This window comes from Phascolarctos cinereus, unplaced genomic scaffold, assembly GCF_003287225.1.
Source record: "Phascolarctos cinereus isolate Bilbo 61053 unplaced genomic scaffold, phaCin_HiC Scaffold_2;HRSCAF=192, whole genome shotgun sequence".
Classification (NCBI taxonomy): domain Eukaryota; kingdom Metazoa; phylum Chordata; class Mammalia; order Diprotodontia; family Phascolarctidae; genus Phascolarctos; species Phascolarctos cinereus.
Window position 1 is genome coordinate 237,942,902 of NW_027555625.1, and position 18,721 is coordinate 237,961,622.

The 18,721-nt window shown below is 36.3% G+C and overlaps 1 pseudogene; it reads right to left on the reverse strand.

The window, feature by feature from the left end:
- Nucleotides 1-17,053: 17,053 nt before the first annotated feature.
- Nucleotides 17,054-18,168, reverse strand: LOC110206423 (tubulin beta chain pseudogene; annotated as a pseudogene).
- Between the last annotated feature and the right edge of the window lie 553 nt (nucleotides 18,169-18,721).

Here is an 18,721-nt window from a genome sequence, read left to right on the forward strand (position 1 = left end):
GAGATTAAAGAAAAAGGAAAGGGAACTAAATGTATAAAGATATTTATAGCAGCTCTTTTTTGTGGTGGCAGAAAATTAGAAATTTAGGGGATGCTTATCAACTGGGGAATGACTGAACAGGTCGTGGCATATGATTATGATGGAATACTATTGTCCTGTAAGAAATGACAAGAAGGGTGATTTCTGAAAAAAAAAATATGGCAAGATCTATATGAACTGATGCTAAGTGAAGTGAGAAAAAACAGGAAACCATTATGCACAGTAATGTTCTAATGATGATTAACTGCAAAATACTTGGCTACTTTGATCAATTCAATGAGAAAAAAAAAACAATTTCAAAGGACTCATGATGAAAAAATGCTATCCACATCCAGAGAGAGAGAACTAAAGAACTCTGAATGTTCTCACTTTGTGTTTTGCTTTTTTGTGATATAACTAATATGGAAATGTGGTTGACATTATTTCACATGTATAATTTAAAACAGTTTCTTGCCTTCTCAATGAAGGAGAGAGGTGGGAAGGAGGGAGGACATTTGGAACTCAACATTTGAAAGGAAAGAACATTAAAAACTTTTTTAAACAAAGGAGTAACTCATGCTGTATCTTTGGGACTGTTGCTCCATTTAATTGATCAAATATTTATTCATAAATATAAAATACAATGTGCTATGTATTTACAAATACAAAAAAAATCAGAATCTCTGATGACAAGTACTTTGTAATCTAGTAAAGTGAGGAAAATATGTACATAGATTCAATGTCAACAAACATTTATTAAATGTATGAAGTACACAGTCCTATGTTAGGTACTTGGTAATATAAGGAGATTAAATTAAACAGGCTTTGCTTTTGGGAGCTCACAATTTAGCAAGATGCAAATGACACAAGCACAAATAATTACACAAATAGTTTTATATTAAAAAAGGGGTGAAAAACAATTATCATATGACGTATTAAGGTCAGAAAGATTGTCACCAATAGGAAAGATGCCATGGAAAAGGTAGATAGATAGATACATACATACATACATACATACATACATAGAGGGATGATAGATTGAAACAGTTATCAATTGCTTATTAGGGATGGGGAACCTGCGGCCTTGAGGCCGCATGTAGCCCTCTCAATTCTCAAGTGTGGCCTTTTGACCGAATCCAAATTTTATAGAACTTAAAATATGGATTCAGTCAAAAGGCTGCACTTAAGGATCTAGAAAGCCACACGTGACCTCAAGGCCACAGCTCCACCTCACCTGTTATGTGCCAGGTATTGTGCTAAGAGAGAGAAATTAAAATATGATAAAATAAGATAACTTGCTGGTGAAGAAGTAGAGGAATTTGGAAGGTAGGTAAGCATGGTTCAGGCCCCTCCTAAAGTGATGTTTCTATTTAGCAGGTCACCAACTAGGAGATTGGTCTCAAAAATATTCAGACAAAGTTGGGCAAGGTTGCTGGGGAAAAAGTAGATTGGTCCAGAAAGTGAGTTGATTAGAACTTGATATTTGATCCTTAAAGAAAGGATAGAATTTCACCAGTAGTGATCAAGGCATTCCAGGTGAAGGGAATCATAAATAATGACAAGAGGCAAGACAGTGCAGGACATTTATGAAGAAGGACAAGTAGTACCGTTTGTTTGGAGAGTGTCACACATAAAGGGTAATAGCAAAAGGTTCCAAAAGTAAAGTAGCCTAATGTTGTGGAGATCTTTCAATACCAGACAATAAAATTTAACCTTCATTCAGTTGTCAAGAGGCAGTCATCAAAGAACTTTGGTTAGAATACGAATGTGATCAAATCTCTGTGGGAAAGATGGCTTGAAGAAAATGGAGGAAGGAACATGAGTTAACAAGCTATTGTTACTACGTAGTTCACAGGATGCTAAAATTTGAAGTAACTTTAGAATCATTTATTCCAGTTTCATTCATTCCAGTTCAAATTCATTTTACAATGAATACATTGAGGTCCAGAAATAGGAAGTGACTTGCATGACATTTTTTTGGTTTTGGCTCTCTCTGATTTCCTTGATATGTTTGCCTTCTGACAAGTACTTCTGCCAATGCAGATCAGCACATTCTTTTCAATTTACCATCTAAAAGAGTTGCCTGTGGAAGCCAGAGCTTAAGTTACTTGCCCTGGGCCATACAGAGTCATCCTGTGGCAAAAGGAGAATTTGAACCTGAATATTCCTTACTAAAAAGTTCATTTTGTGCATTGCTTCTCATTACATTGTCCAATATTATTTAGGTATTAATGTAGCAGGGCTAGAATTATAATGGTCCAAAGGAAAAGGTATAAGGTCTTGAAGTCTGAGGATTTGGGTTTGAATTCTGGTTCTGCCTTAATATTTTCATATAAGTTATCTATAAAATAAGATGGTTGGACTCAATGACCTCCAAAGTCCCTTCTAGGTATATATTATTTTATCTTATTTATCTGTATTTATAGTTGCATGGAAATCCTAAAATACTCCTCATACCAGCCTCTTTTCCTTACTTCTACTGCCATTACCTTCATATACTGTGCCACACCCTCATTACTCAGTGTGATGTGGTGAAAGACCTTTGGGGTGTGTGTTTATGTGTGTGTACACATATGTAAATATATACATATATACATGCATATATTTATGTGTGTGTACACATATGTAAATATATACATATATACATGCATATATGTGTGTGTATATAGAATAACTATATATATATATTAAAGTTCTATAAGTTGGTACATGATTAATAATATAAGAAAAGACAAAAAGAGTAACACAAGAAATTCTAGGAGAGAAGGATCATTAGGAACACTGATCAAGGAAAGAACTGGACTTAAATCTGACTCCTTTTCTCAATCAACAAGGGTTAAGAACATTAATATTTAAACAGTAAGGTACAATGACTGATGTGGAAATGTTTTACTTGATTGCACACATATAACTTATATCACATTGCTTACCATTTCAGGGAAGGGAGAGAAGAGGAAGAGAAGGAGAAGAGATAGAATTTAGAACTCAAACTTTAAAAGAAAAAATGTTAAAAATTGTTTTGACACGTAATTGGGGAAAAAGAAAAACAGTAAGGTAAATAGTGGGCTAGATCTTAGTCCAATACATTCACAGAATTTGAATGGAGAAAGGATGAAAGAGGGTACTTGCATGGTGTATAGAAGGCTGGCTTTGGGGTCAGTCCTGTCTGTAGTACAGGATAACCGTGTGATCATGAACAACCATTTAAATTCAAAGTGCCCCAGGAAACTGTCTAAATTAGCTTTTATAGACACTGATGAATGGAATTTTCATATCAAAATCTTACTGCATAGAAGAAACGGGTTCAAATACTATCTCTGCCATTTGTTGCCTATGTGACTTTGAGCAACTTACTTAAACATACTAAACTTTAATTTCCTAATTTGTAAAATGAGGGGGTCAGACTAGATGAGCTGCAAGATCCCTTCCATCCCTAAATCTGTGATTTGAGGGAACCACAAGAACAAAAGAAGCAGATGGAATTTTGGGGAAATATGTAACACAGTATAAACAAATAATCAAATTACTTTTGTATATTGAGAATATAATTTCAACACTGACTCTAAATATTCCATTTCAACAAGTATTGTTGCAAAAAGGATGCAATTAGATTGTAAACAACACTTTTACTAGGACTCTCTTAGGCTTGCACGACATGAAGTTACACTAATGAAGAGGAAAATAATGAGACAAAGAAAAATGAAAGATCAAGATGTGGCAGAGAGAGAGAAACAGAGAGAGACAGAGAAAGATAGAGGCAGGGAGACAGAGACTGCATTAGCACATGACCCTGCCTAACTCAAAGGAGGATGAATTAAAAGAACAGAGTCCAGGAGTCAGGAAGTGAGTAATGGGTTTGTGTGTTGGTTATGCTCCAAGGTGACTGCACACCTAAACCATCATTATATTTGCCTTCTTCCCAATTTACCACATTTGTATTGATAGAGATACCTCTAGTGATCATTATTTAGTAACATGTGTTTTTTTAATGGATTACAAATAAAGTGATTTTAATTTATCGATAAAAAAACTTGTGTTGTTCTGTCATTTCTTTTTGTAATTCTACTTATTTGTTTTTAGTTTTCAACAATCATTTCCATAAGCTCTCGAGTTTTAAATTTTCTCCTCCCCCTTGAAGATGGCATGCAATCTGGCATAGGCTTTATGTATACATTCCTTTTAAACATATTTTCACATTAGTCATCTTCACATTGTAAAGAAGAATTAGAAGCAATAGGAGGAACCACAAGAAAGAAGAAACAAAACAAAATGGAAGGGAAGAGAAAAAGCAAATAGTATGCTTTGATCTACATTCAAACTCCATAGGTCTTTCTCTGGATGTGAACAGCATTTTCCATCATGAGATCTTTATAGATGTCTTAGATTCTTGCATTGCTGAGAAGGGCTAAATTTATCAAAGTTAGATATCATACAAAGCGGGTGTTACTGCGTACAATGTTCTGCTGGTTCTGCCAAATTCACTCAGCATCAGTCCATACAACCTTTCCCAGGTTTTTCTGAAGTCTTCCTGCTCATCATTTCTTATGGCATAGCAGTATTCCATTACATTCATGTAAGACAACTTGTTCAGCTATTCCCCAATTGATGGGTATCCCTTCAATTTCCAATGCTTTGCCACCACAAAAAGAGCTACTTTGAATATTTTTGTACGTGTGGGTACTTATTCCATTTGTATGATCTCTTTGGGAGATAGCCCTAGATGTGCTATTGCTGGGTCAAAGTATATGTACATTCTTATAGCCCTTTGAGCATAGTTCCAAATTGCTGTCCAAAATGGTTGGATCATTTCACAACTCTACCAACAGTGTATCAGTGTTCCAATTTTCCCACATCTTCCCCAACATTTATCGTTTTCCTGTTTTGTTATCCTAGCCAACCTGATAGATGTGATGTGGTACCTCAGAGTTGTTTTGATTTGCATTTCTCTAATCAATAATTATTTAGAGCATTTTTTTCATATGACTATAGATAGATTTAATTTCTTCATCTGAGTTCATATCCCTTGACCATTTATCAAGTGTGGAATGACTTGAATTCTTATAAATTTGACCATATAGTTTAGAAATAAGGCCCTTATCAGAGACAATGGTTGTGAATTTTTTTCTCTCCCAGTCTTCTGCTTCCCTGCTAATCTTGGTTGCACTGGCTTAGTTTGTGCAAAACCTTTTTAATTTAATGTGACCGAAATTATTCATTTTGCATCATGATGTTCTGTCTCTTGTTTGGTCACAAATTCTTCTGTTCTCCATAAAACTGACAGGTAAACTACTCCTCGCTCTCCCAGTTTGCTTATAGTATCATCATTTATATCTAAATTTTGGACCCATTTCAAATTTATTTTGGTATATGGTGTAAGATTTTGGTCTATGCCTAGTTTCTACCATACTCCCCCCCCCAGTTTTCCCAGCAGCTTTTGTCAAATAGTGAGTTCTTATCCCAGAAGCTGGGGTCTTTGGGTTTATCAAACTGTAGGTTACTGTAGTCATTGGCTACTGCGTCTAGTGTGCCTAAAATATTCCATTGATCCACCTCTCTATTTCTTAGCCAGTACCAAGTAGTTCTGATGATTGTCCCTTTATAACACAATTTAAGATCTGGAAGAGCTAGGCCACCTTCCCCTGCAATTCTTTTTATTAATTTCCTTGATACTCTGGACCTTATGTTATTCCAAATGAAACTTGTTATTTTTTCTAGCTTATAAAACATTTTTTGATAGTTTGATTGGTATGGCATTGAATAAGTGAATTAACTTAGGTAGAATTGTCGTTTTTATTATATTAGCTAAGCCTACCCATGTGCAACTGATGTTTTTCCAATTATTTAGATCTGATTTTATTCATTTGAAATGTTTACTCATTTCAATCATGACTCTTCATGATCCCTTTTAGGGTTTTCTTTTGCAAAGATACTGGAATTCCTTTTCCAGCTCATTTTACAGATCAGGAAACTGAGGCAGACAGGGTTAAGTGACTTGCCCAGGGTCACACAGCTAGTAAGTGTCTGAGGTCAGATTCTAATTCAAGCCTTTTTGACTGTAGACCCAGTGCTGGATCTATTGGACCACCTCTGTGCCTCTTAATCCAGGCATATAATAGCTAACATTGATAGAGTATGTTAAAATTTGCAAAGTGCTTTATATTTCTTATCTAATTTGATCTTAATAACAATTCTATTAGGTAGTTTGATTATTATTAATATTTTACTAATGAGGATACTAAGGCTGAGAGAGGTCAGATTATTCACCCATAATAACATAGCTAGTAAATTTAAATCAGGATTTAAATTCAGATCTTCTTGACTTCAAACTCAGCCCAATATCTACTACAAACTATCGCCTTGCTCATGTCTTTTCCAAAAATTGTTATCTGTCTGGAACTGTAGAAAGGGTATTGTATTTTTCAAAGAGTCTAATAAAATATCAATAATCAGATAAGAAAGACAAGCAGGAACTTGTTCTTTCACCTAATAGCAATGGATGAGAAGATGAGTAATAAATATGGAGGCAGGCATAGGGGAAATGGGCATCTTATGAACTGTAATCTTATCTGAACTATAAAAAGCAAGTTTGAACACATACCCATACATTTATACATATCCAAGAATTTGGTAGAAGGAGATGGGAAGAATGAAGGGAACAAACATTTATTAAGCATCTACTGTGTGTCAGTTGATATGCTAAATGCTTCATGGATATTATTCCATTTGTATAGAAATATTCAAAATTTAACACAGACATATGTGGGGATAAGAACAGGGAAGAATGGACATTAAGAGAGAGGATGTAATCAGACATGTTAAGGCCAAGGGCTTACAAGTAAAAGGAACTTCAACTTGGGATGGGGGAATATAAGGTAAAGGACAAAAAGATAGAAAGAGTGCAAGAACAAGTTATTTAGCTTTGATTGCCTGATGAACATTGATCAATGCATTGATTAACCACAATTTCAGAGAATGAAGATGATGCATGCTATTCATTTCTTGATACAGAGGTGATAGACTGAAGATTTAGAAGGAGGCATGGATTTTTGGGTATGGCCATTGTGGTAATTTTTTTCCCTTAAATATTCATATTAGTTATACAAGTATATTTTCTTTTTCAATTGAAGGAAGGATTAGAAGGAATAGTAAATGTTACCAGAAAAAAATAGCATTTTTTAAAAAATCAGTGACTATGATTTGGATAGATGAAGGGAAGACAGAAAAAGAAATGGAAGATGACTACTTCAATTAGAAATTAATGTATTGATTGATTTATTTTTCATTCTTAGAGGATACTAGAAGGGGAAAGAGCAGAAAGAGGTATAAAATATAATGGAAAGAAAATAAAATTAAAAATCTTAATCACAAATATAAGCAGAATTGATTCACCCATAAAATAGAAGAGAGTGGGAAACAATGGATGAAAGCAGACTCTAATAATTCATTATTTATTAGAAACACACACCACAAAAGGATTAGCACAGATCTAATGTGAGAGGTTGAAGTAAATTTGTTATTTCTCAAGTGAATTCAAAGAAGCAGTGAGTGGTAATTATGAATATTAATAAGACAGCAAGAAAAATAGACACTATTAAAGGAAATAAGCAGGGATAACACATTATGCTTAAAGACAAAATAATAAGTCAGTTTATATAAATAAACAAATGTACATATAGAACATACAAATTATATATGTGTGTGAGTATATGTATGTGCATATATGTTTATACACATATATGCATACATGCATGTGTATACACATACACACATATATTTATATATATACATATATGTGTGTGTGTGTATATATATATACATACTTATGTATATGTATATATATCCCTTGATACATATGCACTGAATGAGAGCATCTAAATACTTGAAGAAAAATCTAATCGAAATATAGAGAAATATAGAAAGTATCACATTGGTGGCAATTATTTCAAATCAAGCCAAATATAAGAAAAAGAATGAATTTAAGTAAATTAATAAAATGAATTTGAGTAAATGAATAGAATTTAAATAAGTAAACAGATATTGGAGATATGAGGCTCGTAAAAATATTGAATGGGAGTGGAAAGAGGTATACAGTATGTATTTACTCAGTGTGCATGGATTTTTTCAGTGGAAAAAAAGATGATGTGCTAACCTCATAAACAGATATAGAAAAGGAGAAATGTTAAGCATATCATTCATACATCACAGCACAACAAATTTATAATCCCCAAAAGACCTTTAAAGAAAGTATTAAAGCCTAAATGGAGACTAAATAATATAATCCTTAAAAATTGGTGAAAGGCAAAAAAAAATAGAAAGTAGATAATGTCATCAAAGAAAGTGACAACAATGAGACAACACAGTAGACTTTTGGGAGACAGCCAAAGTAGTCATTAGGGGAAATTGTGTATATTTAAACACATCCATCAACAAAATCAATCATTTAATCAACAAGTGCTTATTAAGTGCTTACTATGTGTGATGAAGTGTACTAATCACTGTAGACACACAAAAAAAGGAGAAACAGTTCTTGTACTAAAACACTTTACAATTTAATGAGGAGACAACAAATATGAAGCAGCATACACAAGCTAAATATAGATAGATGTATTATAACCTTAGAGGGAATGTAACTAGCACCTGGAGATACCAGGGAAGTTGCCTAGAAGAGGAAGTAGAACTTGATCTATGTCTTTAAAAATTAATTTTAATTAAAAAAGCATGTATTTTTCTCCATCTTACTTTCCCCATTGGGGGAGGGAGAGGGAGAGAGAGAGAGAGAGAAGAAGAAGGAGGAGGAGAAGGAGAAGAAGGAGGAGGAGGAGAAGAAGGAGGAGGAGGAGGAGGACGTGTGCCAGGGGGGTGTATGAGATGTTCAGGAAGGACTAGTACATCTAGTGAGAGGGCTTGCTTTGCCCTTTTCAGGGCTGTTCCTTTTGTGTTCAGCTATCACCCAACTCTCCAGTGGCATCAAGAAGCTGTAGCATGTGCAGTAGCCACACCTCAGTAAAACTCTCTTGGCAGATGGGCTAAATCAAGTTGAGAGTAGTTGGCAGACTTGAAACCCATTGGTGAGTTAGGGGGATGCCTACCTCAAGTTTATGAGTACTTTTCTCAGTGCAACGGACAGGTGACCATGTGTAATACTGAGTAATGAGAGTGTTGCACAGTATATAAAGGTGACAGCAGTAGAAGTAAGGAATGTGGTGTGAGGAATATGTTAGGATTTCCATGCAACTATAGACATAGACAAATAGGATAAAAAATTATACCTAGAAGGGACTTTGGAGGTCATTGAGTCCAACCATCTTATTTAAAGATAACTTATATGAAAATATTGAGGCAGAAACAGAATTCAAACCCAAATCCTCAGACTTCAAGAATTTATGACTTTTCCTTTGGACCATTATAATTCTAGCCCTTCTACTTTAATAGCTAAATAATATTGGACAACGTAATGAGAAAAAATGACCGTGAAAGAAGCTTACATAAGTGCTGTGGAGTGCATAGAGCTTTGTCAGACATCAAAGAAGCCAAGGTCATCTACTACATCCTGGGCCCTCACCAATCATCCTGACTTTTATCTTGCCACTGGACTTTGATAACTCTGGAAGAGAAAGTGAGACTGACAATTTGCACAACTCTGCTTCACTTAAATCCAATTTACCTTCAAGTCAAGATATCATTCATTCATGATGTCACTAGTCTTCAAAAATGAAGAATAAACAACAACCATGTTCCAGGAATCATGCTAAGTGTTTATGATTATTATCTTATAGAACTTGGGATAGTCATATAACAAATAAATGTTCATGAAATCATAATGTTCATGAATATAATATAACAATAAATTACCTGGGAGAACAAAAAGTAATCTCAAAGAAAATAATGAGAAAACGTCAAGGAAAGAAATCTAGCACAACTAGATTTAAACTATGCTCTGAGGCAGGTTTTATCAAAGTTATTTGGTACTGATTTTTTAAAAAAGTTGATTAATTGATCACATCAGTTTCCCAAGACTTCAAATGAACACAGAATTGTAGTGCAACAACTTCTGAGGTAAAGACTCCATATTTGACAAAAACTTCTGGGAAAATTGGAAAGAAATTAGGAATAAATTAAGTTTAGACCAACATCTCATACCATTGCTAAAATAAACTCAAAATAGATACACAAACATGATATAAAAAAGAAAAAAGGGCAATGCTGAGAGTGTGATGTAAATAGTATGGGTAGCTCTTGGATGAGGAAATTCACTGTTCCAAGGCATTTTCTCTGCAACTTAATGTCTTAGAGAGTTGCACAGGACAAATAGAGACTGTTACTTGTCCTAGGTCAATCAGTCATTATATGTCATATGTAATACTAGAATGCAGGTTTTCTGAGCTTTAATAAACCTAGCAGTCTATCAATTACCCAATTTTAAATAAAAGTTGCTACCTCTCTCTCTCTTTTTTTTTTCTAGGCAATTGGGGTTAAGTGACTTGCCCAGGGTTACACAGGTAGTAAGTGTCAAGTGTTTGGTCTGAGGCCGGATTTGAACTCAGGCCCTCCTGACTTCACAGCCAGTGCTCTATCCACTGCGCCACCTAGCAGCCCCTGCTACTTCTCTTAAAGGTCATATTATAAACAGAACAAAGAAGAAAGGAAAGAAAGTCTCTTTATGTCTATGAAAAAAAATACTTATTAACCATAGAAGGTATCAAAATGATCTTAAGAAACAACATGAACAATTTTTGTTACATAAAATCAAAAAAGCATTACACAAACAAAATCAATGAAGTCAGCAATAGAGAAAAAGTTAAGTAAAAAAAAATCTTGAAAGCAAACTTATTTGATCAAGGTCTGATATTCAACATATATAGTGAATTTATATATATAAAAGAGCAAGAGTCATTTCCCAATAGATACACTGCCAAAGGTTATGAGCAATTTTCAATAGAAGCAAATCAAGCTATTCATAGCCATATTTTTTAAAAAGCTCAAAACCATGAATAGTAAGATAAATTAAAATTAAATAAACTCTGGAATTCTACCTTATACATACCAGATTGACAAAGACAGTAAAAAAAAGGAAATCGAAAATTGTTGGAGGAATTAGTGGAGGATAGGCTGACAAATAAGCTGTTGTTAGATCTGTTAGTTGATTCAACCATTCTGGAAAGCAATTTGGAACTATACTTTGCAAATTCTTAAACCATTTAACACTATGATACATTACTAGCCCCATTGTTCAAAGAGGAAAATATTTAATATGTGCAAAACCATTTAAAGTAGCTAATGCGGCACTCATCATTTGGGGAATTGGTGGACAACTTATAGTGTATGAATATAATAGAGTATTACCTGCACCATAAGAAATTATGAAGTTGGTAGTTTAAGGGAAGACATACATGAACTAATACAAGTGGAATGAGCAGAAAGAGAATAGCTTCTATGATAAAGACTTTGTTAAGAAAAATGACTTTGAAAGACTCTAAACAGTACAGCAGTCAATAATTAATCCGGAAAACTGATGATGAACCCTGTTTCCCATCACTTCACAAAATGGTGATGGATTAGAGAGACGCAAAAAAATAATCATACACACACACACACACACACATATATGTGTGTGTGTGTGTGTATTTGTGTGTATGTATGCATGCATGTATGTATGTATATGTATATGTACTTTTCAGATATGACCAAAGTTTGATTTTTTTTTTCTTAGCTACACTAATTTGTTATAAGGGAGGACTTTGATTTGGGGGGAAAGAGGGAATATGTGTATATTGAAGACAGTGGTAGTGATACAAAAGAAAGAAAGAAAAAAGCCTTAAGGAAACATTATAAAAATACAAAGACTACAGTAGAAGGAAGTTCAGAAGGAATACAGACAAATAGAGAAATGCTGACACTATATTCAATTTACATAGTGAATAAAAGTATTTCACATTGGTTATAAGATCAGGATTTTCCTGTTGTGGCTTTCTTACCTCTCCACCCCCTGCCCCAATACACCCCCAGATAACATGAGGGAAGTCCAGGATAAAGATGCCCAAAGAACGCTGTTGGCCCTGGCTTCCATGATATAGCTTCCTACTCATCTCAGGGCATAAAAAGTCCCAGCCTCATAATGTTTTAGCTTCTTAGACATTCAAGTAGCCATATTCTCATGAGCCATTGACCAAATGTATTTCCAGATAGTGACAAGGAGAGAGCCACATCCAGAGAAGCTAAATGTCACTAAATACCTTTCTTGTATATCCTTGCTGTGTTGGGACAAAGAAAACTTTATACATACATACATTATAACACACACTCACACATATATACATACATACATACATACATACATACATACATACATACACATATATATGTACTTCTAATGTAAAATGAGGGTGTTGGACTAGAAGATCTCAGAGGCACAAGCACACACACACACACACACACGTATATGAATGTTCAATAAATGATAAGTACCATATTTCATCCCAGCATCAAACCTGGTCCATGAGGATAATGATGTTAGACAAACTCCTCTGATATTGTTCACGGCAACAATCAATTGGATTAGTGATGAAAGCCTTTGCCATTTTTTTTTCCTGTTTGTCTACTAACCAATGAAACAGCTTTCTTTTACATGACTCATATGCATTGTGCCTTCCTCACTTCTCCCACCTGCTCATAATCACTGCAAAGCTTTGTTTGGTGCCTATTGTATTTGAGTATCAGTCTTTATTCCCTTTAATTTCTTGAGCACTTGTATGACAGGGCATAATGCTACTAAAATATGATGACAAAGCATAGGCTAAATTATGAGCATGTCGACCTACTGGTCATACCAAAGAATTTTCAACATTTCTGGTTTTAAATTGTTTTTTATTTCTGCACTCTGAAATGCTTTGTAAGGGAAAAGTGACCAAAAACAAGATAAAATGCAAACACCTCTAGGGTACTTGTTTCTGGCTGAAAAAAGGAGGTTATGGCTGAGAAATATGATCCATAGGCTAGAAACAGCAAGGTGAGCAAGGTCTAATCCAAGGCTTCAATTTATTCCAGGCCTGGCAGTGGTGTTAGCTGGTGCAGTGGGGTCACAGTGAATGTGACCTTTCATTCCATTCATTTAGCAAACATTTTCTGAATCATGCTTCCAGGATCTGAGAGTTAGTCTTCACACACTCCACCTTCTGAAGCTGATCATGAGCCCGTTATGCCTTAATAAAGAGTTTAGGAAATTCAGTACTTTATAGGATATAAAGCTGAAAGGGAGGGACTGAGGATAACTGAAATATAGAGAAAGAAAAGAATTTGACCAAGATCATAGGCCAGGAGCCATTAATCTGGGGACCACTGAAAGATTTCAGACAATCTGTGAATTTCCTTTTTTCAATATATCTGTAACTGCAGTTCAATATAGTTCCTCATGTTATGCTATATATTCCATTTTAAACTGCAAATCATTATTCTGAGAGGGGATCCATAGATTTCATTACACTGTCAAAGTCATGATGCACAAAGACATGTTGAGAACCCCTCTCGTAGAGGTAGTAACTAAGAAATCCCAGATTCAAATGTGGGTCCTCTGACTCCAAACTTACCATTTTCTCTACAATGCTATGTAGCCACATAGCAATTAGTCTGCATGGGTACTGAACCCTTGACTTTAGCATTATGATCAAGCTGGTGGAGCTAATGGATTACCCTATGTTCCAAATAATTCATTACCTGATAGTCAAGTTTGATAAGCCTCCAAATAGTAGACATATGGTTCAAATTGGAGTCTTTACTTTAAGATATTCCTACCTGATAGGTAGGAACTATAATTTGTATTCTGGTTGTATAACCTTCAAGTCTTTAATTGTGTACAAAGATATAAGTTAGCCACTATGGGAAATACAAAGGTGAATAACGATGGCTCTACTTTACTGAGCTGATGTGGCATTTGGGCAAAGCGTAACACCTAGACTTTGGATAAACCTGAGTTCAAATCCTGATTCCTGCACTTCTATGTGGCCTGGAAAAGTCAATATCTCTCAGCCTCAGTTCTCAAATCTGTAAAATGGTATTAATCATATCATCCTTATAGGGTTGTTGGTTGTTTTGAAGATGAATGGGGAGAATATACACACACATATGTGTGTATGTATGTATATATGTGTGTGTGTGCCTATATATAAATGTATGTATGTGTGTATGTGTGTGTGTGTATCTTTCTGAGGCCCTAGGTTAATGACTTTTGGCCTATGATCTCGTTCAATTTTTTTCCTTTATCTATACTTCAATTACCCTTCCTCCAGGTCCCTCCTTTTCAGCTTTCTAATATTTTGAATTCTTTGAACTCTTTGCTAAGGCATAGAAGGCTTATGATCAGCTTCAGAAGGTACAGTGTGTGAAGACTACATCTCAGATCCTGAAAGCATGACTCATAAAATGATCTGCCATTTCCTTCTCCAGCTCATTTTCCAGATGAAGAAACTGAGGCAAACTAGATTAAATGATTTGCCCAGGGTCACACAGCTAGTAAGTGTATAAGGTTGGATTTGAACTCAGGAAGATGAGTCTTCCTGACTCCAGGTCCAGCATTATGCCAACCATGCCACCTAGCTGCATACATATGCATGCATATGTACATGTATATGAACATGCATATGTATATTCATGTGTGTATGTGTACACACATAGACACATATGGATATATTCATACATGTGCATATATGAATATGTATGCACACATGTAAAACATATACACATATATTTGTACACATAAATACACACAAGTTCTGTGTAGATGAGAACATGTCTCAATCAATATCATTTATAGGTTCTAAACTATGTGTTAAAATATGTATGAATGATTGATAAATATTTTTCCTTAGTTAAGACACCAAGTTTTGACATGATATAACAGATTCCACAAGGGCAATTCATGATAGTGTTAAGTCAGGATTGCTCAAGGGATTCCTTAATGAATTGTGTAAGTTCCTCAGTTTATTTATTTTATGAGATTACAAGGTGTGGGTTTTGGTTTGGAAGATGGTTATAGGGTGTTTGCATGCTCACTAGTACCTTGAGGAGGAAACACAGGAAATCCTGATAATAATTTCCGGACAGACTTGTTAAAGGAGTTGCCTCTTTCCAAGATCTATGGAAATGTGCAAAAAAAAAAATAAACCTGCTTGCGATCTGTCTCCCTTTCCTTCTTTGTTCCCTCATTCTGTACCCTCCTTCTGTACCCTCCCTTTGCCTCTTTCCCTTCTACTATCTTTTTCTATCTTTTTGTTCTTCTCTGTCTCTGTCTGAACCTTTTTGTCTATGTGTCTTTCTTTCCATCTCCCTTCTTTTATCCCTCCCTCTCTTACTTTGTACTTATTTTTCCCTGATAGGATTCCTCCTTCTCTCCTCCCTATAATGTCAAGGAGCAACTAATGATGAAAAAAAAGAAAGGAAGGAAGAAAGAAAAGAAGGAAGGAAGAAAAAAGGAGAAGGAAAGAAAGAAAAAAGGAAGGAAGGAAAGAAGAAAGAAAAAGAAGAAAAAAGGAAGGAAGCATTCTAAAAGAGAAGAGTATATGGGAGGTTTTAGGTCTTCACTAGCTGTGGCCTCTGAGGGGTTGGGGCCTACAGCACCTGCAGAAATAGTTACCAGGCTACATCCCAACTAGCATTGGCTACCTCTATAATGACTTTTGGTAGAAGCATATGATGCATGGTTTGCCTAACAGAGGATATGCTGGATTGTAGATTTAGATCTAGAAGGGATATCAAAGTCTATGATCATTACTTAAAGCTGGAAGGAAATTTAGAGACAACCCCTTTGTTTTATAGTTAAGGAAGCTGAGGACCCAGAAGGTTAAGTGATATATCTAGTCAAACAGGTCTTAAATGTCTCAGATTAGATTTGAACCCAGGACCTCTAACTCTAGAACCAGAACTCTTTTTCATATTCCTGATCCCAAACCTTCAAAAAGAGAAGTACTTTGATGTCCAAGGCAATGTGATCCAAAAATCTGGCCTTATAGGAATTTCAAAAAAATTTTAAAAATTGTTTTCCATCTTTTTTTGTCTATGTTTGTGTTTGGGGGTGTCATCTTTTCAATATATATAAAAAAGCAGCAAGTTCAACACAAAACAGAAACCTAGGAAGTGGGAGGGGGAAGGGCCCAAGATAGAAATTGCAGAAGTGAAAAGATGAGAGAAAATAGAGGAAAGATTCGATGATGGGAAGGGAAGTGTCCTGTTGCCCCTGCTCCCTTCTTTTGGAGGGAATTGATTTTTTGGGGGGGAGTGGAAGAAAATTGAAATCCTCCCCAAATGAGAAACTTCTCTGGAATGTGAAGAGTTGAAGCAGTTCTCACATCTCAGACTGAAGAAGGGTGGGTGGGTCCCAAAATAAAGGGAGGAAAAAAAGCTGAGGGGGGAAACCCAACTGGGAGAGAGTGGCACAGACTCCTCCAAAGAAAAATGATCACTTTGGAGAGAAACCAGAACTAGGGAGAATGATACTGTCAACACTCCCTCTAGAGTGGGAGTAGAGAGACAGACAAAGGGAAGGGGCACCTGGAGATAGTAATATGACAAATTGGGGAGTATCTGGAGATGGTAGTTATAATAGAAAGCCTGGCTCCCCCAACAGACTGTTATGGAATGGAATACTCCATTTCCTCCCTTTCCCCCAAACACCCTCCAAAAGAACTCTCTTCACTAAGAGTATGACATTTTGGTCCCATTCTTCATCAGTGAAAGCCAAAGACTCCTGGACTTTCCTCTTGGTCACCATTTTAGTTCAGGGCACTTAATGGGCACAAAGGCCCCTAAATTGAAGTTCTGTGTTGGAGACATTCTGCTTCTTGGAGAGAAATCTGGAAGTGGGGAGGAAAGATTATATTACTGAGGTGATAGGTCATAAGGAAGGAAAAACAGAGGGCAGAGAGATCAGGAATCACAAAGGAAAGAAAAAGAGGATAGAGGCAGAAAATGCAAATCTTAGAGGAAAAGAGTGATAGGGAAAGAATGTTGGGAGAATTGAGGAGACTGAAGTAGCAGGATATCTCCCTTAGGCTTCCTCTGCTGCCTCCTCACTGAATTCCTCCTCCTTTTCGGCAGTGGCATGTTGATATTGTTGGTAATCAGAAATGAGACCATTCATGTTGTGCTCAGCCTCAGTGAACTCTATCTCATCCATCCTTTCCTCTGTATATCAGTGGATGAAGGCCTTCTGGCAGAACTTGGCACTGAACTTGCTCTGGGATGTGCTTGAAGAGCTCCTGGATAGCAGTGTTATTGCCAATGAAGGTGATAGCCATCTTGAGCCTGGTGGGATGTCACTGACAGTGTTCTTGATGTTATTGGGGATCCACTCAACAAAGTAGCTACTATTTTTATTTTGCTCTTTCAGCATTTGTTTATCCACCTCCTTCATGGACATATGACCATAAGAAACAGTAGCAATGGTGAGACATCACCAATGGCAAGCATCACATGTTGCCATCATGTTCTTGGCATTGAAGATTTGCTGGGTGAGCTAAGGCACAGGTAAGGCACAGTACTGGTGGCTCCTACAGCTGGTGAGGGGGGAAAAGCCAGGAATGAAGAAGTGGAGTCAAGGGAAAGGGACCATGTTTACAGCTAATTCGTGGAGGTCAGCATTAAGCTGGTGAGGAAAGTGAAGGCTGGTGGTGACATCACTCATGGTAGCAGAGACTAGATGGTTAAGGTCACCATAAATTGGCGTAGTCAGTTTGGGGGTTTGGAAGCAGATTTCATAGAGTGCTTCCTTATCAATGCAGGAAGTTTCATCCGTATTTTTTACTAACTGGTGGACAGAGAGTGTGGCATTTCAGGGCTCAATCACGATATCTGAGACCTTGGGTGATGGAACCACACTAAAGGTATTCATGATTCGTACTCTTCTTGGATCTTGCTGATAAGCAAGGTGCCCATCCGTGATCCTGTGCCTCCACTAAGTGAGTGGCTCAGCTTGAAGCCTTGTAGGCTCTCTGCATCTTTGCACACCACATCCAAGACTGAATCCACCAGCTCTGCCCCCTTGGTATAGTGGTGTTTGGCCCAATTTTTGCCTGTCCCAGACTGGCCAAAAACAAAGTTGTCTGGCCTGAATATCTGGCCAAAAGGTCCAGAATGAACAGAGTCCATGTGTCCAGGCTCAAGATCAACTGATATGGCCCGGGGAACATATTGGCCACCGTGGCCTTATTATAGCAGACAGAGATTCGATCCAATTGTAGTTGCTGTCTGATGGTAGGTGCTGGTGGGGTTGAGGTCGTGTTCTTCACTGATCACTTCCCAGAATTTTGCACCAATCTGATTGCCACACTGGCCAGCCTGGATATGTATGATTTCCCTAATGGTTAGAATTTACTTTTGCTTGTCTCAAGTTATGTGCAGGGAAGAGAGAATGATATATAATTATATATACATATATACATGTAAATACACACACACACACATATATGTGTGTATATGTGTGTGTGTGTGTGTATGTGTGTGTATTTCTTTCTCCTTTCTGCTGAATGAGCTCTTTATCAATAGAAGTTTCCCCAGGAGGCTGGAGCTACTAGTTCAGAACACAGCTACACAAACATTCTGAAAGGGAAAAAATCAGAATTTTTTTAAAGGAGATTAATGGGCAGTGCTAAATTTGAAGATTAGCTCATGGGCAATCAAATTCAAAACCTCCCCGTTTTGAGAGTTTGGGCTTTAG